At 54.3% G+C, this 7,500-nt stretch overlaps 1 pseudogene; it reads right to left on the minus strand.

Moving 5' to 3' along the window:
• LOC143219795 (large subunit ribosomal RNA) overlaps positions 1 to 6,691 on the minus strand; it is a 9,693-nt pseudogene extending 3,002 nt beyond the window's left edge.
• Between the last annotated feature and the right edge of the window lie 809 nt (positions 6,692 to 7,500).

Raw genomic sequence — 7,500 nt, forward strand, 5'->3', positions numbered from 1 at the left:
AATCAGTGTTTGAGGATACGTCTGAGTTGTAGTAGTCGTCGTAGTCGTATTCGTAGTCGCTAATTCCGGACAGAGAGTCTGAGTCCGTATATGTCCCTTTCACATATGATTTCGTTTCTTCCGTTCGTTTGCTTTTAGTTGTCTTTTTTGGTTTCTCTTTCGTTTCTTTATTGGCCTCTGCTATAGCCTTTTCTCCAACTCTACTCTCCTTCTTTTCTCCCTTCTTCGTCTTGTTTTTGTTGTTTTTGGTTTTGGTTTGTTTATTATCTTGTTCCATGTTATTCCCACGAGTTGGGACGAAAAACAGTCACTCCCCGGGTGACGCCCTTTCCAGGGAGAAGGCTTATACAACAGGGTTCGCCTTGGTCCTGAGGTTAGCCACTAGGCGATCAGTGCTCCCACCGACCATCGACGTTCGTGCAAGGAACGTCGACCCTCTTTCACCGCGGTCTCCGGCTTAGAGGTCGGGATTTGTTTAGGGGTTTTTCTCCCCGCGGTCCGACACACAATTAAGGTAAGACCCTCGGTCTCACTCCCGTGACGTACCACCGGGTTACGCTCCGGTGGGTCGTTGCCACGGCGAGGAGTTTTCCGATTTTGCGAGTGCCACGGTGATCGCAAGCGATCACTCACGTAAGAGCACTTCCAACCAGAGCCCCGTTTGTCACCCGAGGGTGTCCAGGTCCTACCACTTGGAGGAGGGGTTGGCGCACCAGGGAATAAAACCCTGGACCTTCTAGGACCCAGTAGATAGGGACAGAGGGAATCTCGTTAATCCATTCATGCGCGTCACTAATTAGATGACGAGGCATTTGGCTATTTTTCTATTACTCCCCCGTCGGTGACCCTAGCCAAAAAGGGCCGAGGGGGGTAAAGTTTGCCCGCTTAGGTGGAAGGGGACGGGTACCCCGGTTAATATCGTCGTCGTCCGCCTCATCCCACCCCCTGTCGTTCCGTCATTCCTTGGTCGGGGTGGGTCGTAGTTATACGATTCCACCTCGACCAATTAGTGTGACTCCCCTGCAGGACTCGGGTGGTAATGCCCCGCAAAAGCCCTTTCTTGATGCCCATGCCCCCTAGACAGTCAACGGAGTTGGACGACCAGATTCCCCTCCATGAGATGGTGCAGGAGGAGAATCCGATTGAGTCCTGCCCAACGTGTAATTTGTTGGACAGGGCCTCCACGAGCGACGAGTTATTTTTGTAATAACTCGCCTTTCGCTCGTGGGCTTCGTCCAGGGATGTTGCTCCGCTGACTATCTGCACGTCAATGACCTTGGCAGTCCCGCCACGTAGGCAAACGAGGTCAGGTTTTCGTTTGCCCTCGGCCGTGACAAAGATGGGTTCCTCGTCCACTACCCATCCTTTGTCCCGCAGTCCAGCGGCTACAGTTTTTGCAACAGCATTATGCCGCTGGATGCGCCCACCGTGGGTGCGATGGCACCCCTGGATGACGTGCGCGGCTGTTTCGGTGACATTACAGCCGGCACGACATCTGGTGGGGTACGTTCCACGGCGCGCTCCCCTTGATGTCCTTATACGAGTGGGGAGGGTATTGGCGCGCACGTGTACGTACTGAACAAAGTCACGGCCGGGAATTGCGAGGCTGCCAGCATCGACCCACCAGGAGGAGATGTTACTGGTCATTGGGCATTCCCTGAGTTCCCACCCGTCGACGGACGAGTGGAGCCTCTGAGCCCACCATCTGTCCCTCTGGTCTTTTTGGGACAGGCATTGGCCTTCCACGGTGAGCGCATTCCGCGCCCACTGCAGTCGGCGCTGCACCCACTCTTCGCTATATGCAGCTCGGATTTGTGGGGCAGAACTATGCTCCAGGGCTCCTAAACGATGGAGCATGAGCCCTGGAATGGTGGTGCTCAGAGATGGGATGCCCAGACCACCCTCTCTGATGGCGGCGTGTATGAACGCCACCGGCACATCTTTTGGAAGTCGAAGCCACCGTCGGACGGATGCGCGGATTTGTAGGTCCAGTGCCCTTAGCTTACCAAGTGTGACTCTACCAAGCACGAGTGTATGGTAGAGTCGCGGAATGAGGAAGCTGCGCAAGATCTTCATGCGTTGCTGGGGCTTCAGTGGTGCTCGCGTCAGTCGGCTGAGGTAGGTGATGACCTCTAAGCCGACTCTCCTGGGTCCTCCCGGCGAAATCTCCACCCCAAGATACTTCCATATCGCCTCTGGCCCAACCTGAGGGAGGTGAACTCCCTGGTTGAGGTGGAAGCTTGGGGTGGTAATGATCTTAATTTTCTTTTCTTTGCCGGAAGGAACCATGGATAAGACGGAGCACTTGGATGGATTAAACTGAAGCCCCATGCGATTTGCTTCCCTCTCCGCGGCCTCCAAAGCTGATTGGAGGCCCCACTTGGTCGAGGCGAATTGGAGGATGTCGTCCGCGTACGCTGTAGCGCCCACGGACTCTCCTCCGATGTTATATCCAATTCCGGCAGGTAGTGACCCCAGAATCTTGTCCAGCACAAGAGCGAACAAGATCGATGACAGGGGGTCACCCTGCCGGACGCCTCTATTGAGCCTAAAGGGCTCGGACCTTTCTCCGCGCACCTCAAAACACGTCGTGCTGTTGGCATATAGGCGGTCGATGTAGCGAGCAAAGTCGTGAGGCAACCCGCTGCTGCGGAGCACAGCTGTTATGGCTCCGTGGCTGACTGAGTCATAGGCCTTCGCAACGTCCAACGAGGCGATATGGCATTCCCGGAGGTGACGTCGGGAATGCTGTAGGACGGTTGCAAGAACGGCTACGTTGTCGTTGCAACCGTCCCCGAAACACCTCTGACGCCCATCGATAATGTTGGACGCGCGAAGGCGGACAGCTAACAGCTTATGTAGGTGCCTCACGATCACCGATGTTATTGATATCGGACGGTAGTCCCCAGGGGAACTAGGGTCACCCTTTTTGGGGACAAATACCGTCCGGCTCGCCAACATCGCAGATGGAAAACCGCCTGAAGCCAGCACGACGTTGTATAGGAGGGCCTTTATGGGTGGTGGGACGGCCCTCCATAGGCGAACACTTACCCCGTCAGGCCCGGCGGCGGCATTGAGTGGCATGTTGACTTGTGCCACTTCAATGCACGAGACGGGATTCCACACATGCTCCAGCCTCGGGTCCACAGGTGTTGGTGGGATGTCCGGGGCGGGAGTCGATGGTATGGAGACGAAGGGACCCCAATGCTCAGACATGAGCTTTACATCAGGGCCGCCTTCGTCCTCTGGTGTGGCGTCCAGTATGTCTCGCGCGGCCGCCGCCATGTTGACCCGGAACGCACGTTGGATTCTGGCATAAGCCAATTGTTTCCGGGCCTTGTTACTTATGGGCTCGACGGTGGGGGTTCGCCTATTGGTCCGACGACGAGGGGTCTGTGCGGGCGGGAAGACAGCTTCTACCCACTCCGCGATGAGATGTTGCGGATCGAGACCCTCAAGGAACTGGTTGGCAAGGCTGGCAAGGGTGTTAGCATGCCAGCCCTGACACCGCTCCACCTCGGGGATTAGCAGCTCGATGGATGTGCGATATGCATCGTGTTCATCCGAGGCGGGCCTCTCGGGGGTCTCGATGTGGGGAGGAGTAGTCCGTGGAGGGGACAGCACCGGGGGGCTAGACGGTGGCTCGTCTACGGAGGAGGCTCCAGCGGTTGTACTGTTCTGGAGCTCCTCCAGGGCCGCAGCGACAAGTGCCTTGTATCTAGGGTCGCGCCTGATGCCTTTTATGGCTTCTAAGCTGCGACCCGGCACTTTGGCTACAAGCTCGCTGTTAACGAACCTGCAGCCTGCCGTTACGGCCAAAGCCTCCTGCCGGGCCATCAACCGTTTTTCTTCCTCGGACCACCGCTTCTTCTTCCGTTCCACACTGACTTCCTCGTTGGCTTCGACCTTGTGCCGGTGACTTCTATGGACTCCAAGACCCTTAAGAGAGTCATAGTTACTCCCGCCGTTTACCCGCGCTTTTTTGAATTTCTTCACGTTGACATTCAGAGCACTGGGCAGAAATCACATTGCGTCAACACCCGTGGGGGCCATCGCAATGCTTTGTTTTAATTAGACAGTCGGATTCCCCTAGTCCGTGCCAGTTCTGAGCTGAGCGTTGAATGGCGGCCGAAGAGGACGATCGTTCTAGACGAAAGCCTCGCAGCAAGGAAGATCCGCGGGAGGCCAAGGCACGGGACCGAGCTCGGATTCCCATCAATGTGTTCACCTCGCCCAGGCCCGGCACGTCAGCCAGACCCGCTTCCCGACCAAGCCCGACACGCCCCGCTCCTCAGAGCCAATCCTTATTCCGAAGTTACGGATCCAATTTGCCGACTTCCCTTACCTACATTAATCTATCGACTAGAGGCTCTTTACCTTGGAGACCTGCTGCGGATATGGGTACGAACCGGCGCGACACCTCCACGTGGCCCTCTCCTGGATTTTCAAGGTCCGAGGGGAAGATCCGGACACCGCCGCAACTGCGGTGCTCTTCGCGTTCCAAACCCTATCTCCCTGCTAGAGGTTTCCAGGGAACTCGAACGCTTATACAGAAAAGAAAACTCTCCCCGGATCTCCCGACGGCGTCTCCAGGTCATTTTGGGTTACCCCGACGAACACTCTTACGAGGGCCCGATTGGTAAGCGGTTCCGCTGCCGGGTTCCGGAATAGAAACCGGATTCCCTTTCGCCCGATGGGTGTGTGTTTTTGTTTATCATTAAATGATATTTTGCTCTCTCTTAGGACACCTCATCTACATAGGATTTCTCTTAGGGCTTAGGATCGACTGACTCGTGTGCAACGGCTGTTCACACGAAACCCTTCTCCACGTCAGTCCTCCAGGGCCTCGCTGGAGTATTTGCTACTACCACCAAGATCTGCACCGACGGCGGCTCCAGGCAGGCTCACGCCCAGACCCTTCTGCGCACACCGCCGCGACCCTCCTACTCGTCAGAGCTTCATGGAAGACGCGCCTTTAAAAAAAGCTAACGTCAACCTCACTTGCCGCTGACGGCGGAGTATAGGCGCGACGCTTCAGCGCCATCCATTTTCAGGGCTAGTTGCTTCGGCAGGTGAGTTGTTACACACTCCTTAGCGGATTCCGACTTCCATGGCCACCGTCCTGCTGTCTTAAGCAACCAACGCCTTTCATGGTATCCCATAAGCGTCGACTTAGGCGCCTTAACTCTGCGTTTGGTTCATCCCACAGCGCCAGTTCTGCTTACCAAAATTGGCCCACTTGGCACTCTGATCCAATATAATCTCGTGGCTTCATTGATCCAAGCAAGCCAGAGATCTCACCCATTTAAAGTTTGAGAATAGGTTGAGGTCGTTTCGGCCCCAAGGCCTCTAATCATTCGCTTTACCAGATGAGACTCGCACACGTTCATCAAAAGAGAACGAGCGAGTGCCAGCTATCCTGAGGGAAACTTCGGAGGGAACCAGCTACTAGATGGTTCGATTAGTCTTTCGCCCCTATACCCAGTTCCGACGATCGATTTGCACGTCAGAATCGCTACGGACCTCCATCAGGGTTTCCCCTGACTTCGTCCTGACCAGGCATAGTTCACCATCTTTCGGGTCCCAACGTGTACGCTCTGGGTGCGCCTCTTCTCGCAATGAGAACGAGACGCCCCGGGAGTGCGAGGCCGCATCGTGACGCGGCCCATCCTCCCTTGATCGACGCTAAGGTACGATCTTCACTTTCATTGCGCCTTTAGGTTTACATGTCCCAATGACTCGCGCACATGTTAGACTCCTTGGTCCGTGTTTCAAGACGGGTCCTGAGAGTACCCAAAGCAGTAGCGTCGCTGACCGGTAATTCAAAGCTTGGCCAGTCCGAGGACACCGCCTGCTAACAGCTGGTTAGGCCCGGAGCCGGCGCTAGGTCCGTACCATCCGGGTGACAAACTAACCGAGCTTGCGGCGGGCCTGACGCACACACATTCGAAAATGGATTGGTTGCGGCCCGATACCGTCAGAGTACCGTCACGCAGCCGGCCAGGCGATCGAGCGTCTGCCGTGTGCGCACGAAGGCGACACGACAGGCAACAACTCGAGCCGTAGACCGACACGCAACGGGTCGCGACGTTCTACTAAGGGAGAAGTGCACGACTACGCGACCGGAACATTTGCCGAAGATGGTGTACCCTCGCACTGGAACCACCGAAGTGGCCCATTACGGGCTATCTGCGCACCAACGGAAGCCAGCCTCGTCGACGATGAATCTCCCCATTCGATCTTTTGGGTTTCTCAGGTTTACCCCTGAACGGTTTCACGTACTCTTGAACTCTCTCTTCAAAGTTCTTTTCAACTTTCCCTCACGGTACTTGTTCGCTATCGGTCTCGTGGTCATATTTAGCCTTAGATGGAGTTTACCACCCACTTAGGGCTGCACTCTCAAGCAACCCGACTCTAAGGAGAGGTCCTCCCGAAACGCGTACCAGTCGCTACGGGCCTGGCACCCTCTACGGGTAAATGGCCCCATTCAAGATGGACTTGGACGCGGTTCGACGTCTCGGGATAAATTGACCCTCCTGAACACTACATTTCCCAACGGCAGAACCGCGGGATTCAGTGCTGGGCTAATTCCTGTTCGCTCGCCGCTACTAAGGAAATCCTTGTTAGTTTCTTTTCCTCCGCTTAGTAATATGCTTAAATTCAGCGGGTAATCTCGCCTACTCTGAGGTCGTCGTACGTGATACAAAATTTTGTGTGTTTCGGCCGAAAGAGCGTAAAAGTAGTACTCGCGAAAACGTACAAAGCACAAAAAAAAAAGAAAAAAAAAGAAAACGAAACAACACTACACGACAGAAGAGAGAAAAAGGTAAACAAAAAACCGATATATGCCTTATGCGCCACACCAAAGTGTCAATATAATTCTTTCTTCATCTCTCGTCGATCGGAAACTCTCGCTAGACGATCTGGCCGGTTAACTTTAACGTCCGTCGAAAAGAACTTTCGGGGACTGGACGACCGACAGATCGCGCGGTTCCGCACGAATCGACAATGAAGAAAAGAAAAGACATGGGGCGACCGACATAAAGGTTTTCATCATTGGATATACCTTTTCTCTCTCCGCGGTGCTGTTCCGTGCGTGAACACACAAGTGTGTCTTTTGCGTCGTGTGACAATCAAGTTCGAAATAAGCCTCGCCAATAGAGGAGTATACATATTATTAAAAAAAAAAAATAATAATACATATAACCCGGTGGGATTTCTTTTTCTCTCTACTTCTATATAATTGAACCAAAAACCACGGGGGTACAGAAACGTTGCGCACGAAACGATTTATCATCGATCAAACGCAAAACCAAATTAGAGACACGAGAGAAAGAGAGTAAGATCTCAAGACGCACATAGGCCGTCATCAATACGATTCAACGCGAACGTGGCGATGGAATGGCAATCGCACAGATTAGCGAGGACACGTCGACGACGGGGAATAATTCCGACCCGATCAAGTACGACGTGCTCATCCCGCACATTGCTGCGCTTTGC

This window comes from Lasioglossum baleicum, unplaced genomic scaffold, assembly GCF_051020765.1.
Source record: "Lasioglossum baleicum unplaced genomic scaffold, iyLasBale1 scaffold0073, whole genome shotgun sequence".
Classification (NCBI taxonomy): domain Eukaryota; kingdom Metazoa; phylum Arthropoda; class Insecta; order Hymenoptera; family Halictidae; genus Lasioglossum; species Lasioglossum baleicum.